The following is a 2,667-nucleotide window of genomic DNA, read 5'->3' as shown; positions in this document are numbered from 1 at the left end:
GACTTTAGAATTCAATGCCTCCACTTTGACATTCAAGTCATTGTAGCTACAGTCCAGCTTATTGTGTAATTCAGAAATCTTCTTAGCAATCTCCATGGAGCCAGATGCTTGTCCTTGGAGAAGCTGTTGTAGCATTTGCTTCATGTCAGAATCAGGGGCAGCATGACCTTGGTGTTGCTGAGCTGCAAACCCAGGTGGTGGTTGCTGCTGGTAGTTCCCCTGAAATTGTTGCTTGGGAGCAAAACCTTGGTTGTAGGGAACAAAAGGTTTATTCTGACCCGGCTGTTGTTGTGGAGGATACACTTGATCCTGTGGATTAGCAACGTTGGTGCTGCGGTAAGAAAGGTTGGGGTTATTAGTCTTGAAGTTGTTATACCCTTTGTAGCCGCCTTGATTGTTGATGTAGCTGACCTCTTCTAACTGGTTCCCCTCCCCATCTTGGACTTGATACTGCTCGTCATCAAGTAGAAAGTGCACATTCTTCTGCTGGCCAAGGATAAGCCTATCCAGTTTCTCATTAAGAGCTTTCATCTCTTTACTATGCTTTGCATCCGATTCTCCAATACCTCTGTTGGAGCGATCAAAATCCTCGTTATAATTACCATCGGATTGAGCTAAGTTCTCAATTAATTCCCAGCCGTCTTCAACATCCTTATTCAAGAAATTCCCATTAGAAGCAGTATCCAGCAACATTCTGATCTTGGGCAAAACTCCCCTGTAAAGTGTGCTTAGTAGAGAAGCCTTCTTGAAACCATGGTGTGGACACTGTATAGTGTAGCCTTTGAATCTCTCCCAGGCTTCACAAATGGATTCAGACTGTTTTTGGGTAAAACTGGAGATTTCATTCCTAAGCCTTGTAGTTCTTGAATTTGAGAAGAACTTTGTTAAGAAGGCCTTCTTGCAATCGTCCCAAGATGTGATGGAGCCAGTGTGGATGTCGGATTTACACACTCAAGTATTTTGTTAAGTGGGAAAGATTATTCTTGAGGGACAAAAATGAATACGTAAGAACTTGTAAATTTGATACTAGAATTGCTATATTATTTCTCTCTTGAGAGGAAGATCCCCTTTACATGGCCATTGGCCTCTATATTTATACATAGAGAATTTAACATTAAAATGAATAATTAAGTACAATTATTCCCTCTTAAATGTGTCCGTTTTGATTCTTCGACTTTAATGCTCAACGTTTGAATTTGAGTTGACTCTGATCTTTGTGGGCCTCGCCTTTTTGGCCCAAGTGTCCTTGAACCGACCTATCCGCGTCTTATTTACCGAACTCACATCTCAGTGCAGTCACTTCGGACTCTCGAAGTGGTGACAACCACTTTGACCGTCCCCTCGGTTCATGGGCCCAATGGGCTTCATCTTTATGGGCCACCCGCTTGACTACGTGGCAATCTTTGGTTGGTCGCGTACTTCTGGTGCGGGATCCGACACCAACAATTAGCCCCCCAAGTTCTTCGAAGTGTTTTTTCAATTCGGAGGACTTTAAATACTCAAGTGGCCAAAGATTGCGCTCGAGAATCTTTCTGATTTCCCGCCGAAAATCTCATCACTCCTTTAATTTCGGCACTAGCCATTTTTAACCGAGTGACATCTGTCATCATTATGACCGTATATTGATTAATTACTATTAAAACGGGAAAAACCTTCCCACTTCCCACACGACTTCCAAGGCGGTTTCATCATTAGCTTGAGGTAACTTCTTTTCACCATTACTCTCTTCTTTTACTTTTGTACTTTAATCAAAACCTCTCTCTTCGTTCCTTCACCAAAACCCTTCTTCGCCGGATTTCGAATTTCTCTTTTTTCCCAATGACTTCCGATTCCGATAGACCCGAGTCTCCGTCTTTCGACGAGAGGCGTTCTAGTAACGACGAATGCACCCGCCCTGGTGATATTGCCGGTCCGCACTTTAGGTCCACTTGTACTCTTCAATCCCTCGAGCGATTGAGAGAGCTTTGCCGGATTCCACCGGAAATTATGGCGGAAGCTCAAATAGCTTCCCCCACAGAATCTCCAGAGAACCATCGCGATGGTTACTTCTGTGTGTATGAGATTTATTTCAAGGGTTGCGGGCTGACCTTTCCTCTTCCCGAAGCCCTAATTTTATACCTAGCGGCTCTTGAAATCGCTCTTCCTCAATTAACCCCCAATCTTCTTCGTACTATTCTCGGCATTATAACAATCGCGGCGGAGGCCGGTTACGTTATTGGAGTCGCCGAACTAAATGAGCTTCTAAGCGTGAGAAGCTCATCGAAGAAAACGGGGTATTTCTCAGCATATCCTAACGCCAACAGGAACATCATTTCGCATCTTCCAAACAAGGATGAAAATTGGCATCATCCTTGGTTCTTGATTAAGAAAACTCCCGCTTCGATTGGAAATCTTGCAGATTTCCTCCCTTCGAAGTGGTCGGCGAAACCTGGTAGAGATTAGGTTGCCCGTATCTTTCCCGGTTGTTTCTTTATTTTTATTAACTAACACCGTTGTTTCATTTCGCAGCTTTCATCGCTTCCAATCTCCCATCTGAAGAGTTCATCGAATTCTTCAAAATAATTCTTGAAGGGGAAACCCTTTGGAATTCCTTCACTCTCGAACGATTCATAGAGGCTAACCACAGACTCAGGATGAGTCCGCCCTGGTCATCTTTCACCAAATTCC

This window comes from Arabidopsis lyrata, assembly GCF_000004255.2.
Source record: "Arabidopsis lyrata subsp. lyrata unplaced genomic scaffold ARALYscaffold_8, whole genome shotgun sequence".
NCBI lineage: Eukaryota > Viridiplantae > Streptophyta > Magnoliopsida > Brassicales > Brassicaceae > Arabidopsis > Arabidopsis lyrata.
This window is presented reverse-complemented; position numbering follows the sequence as displayed.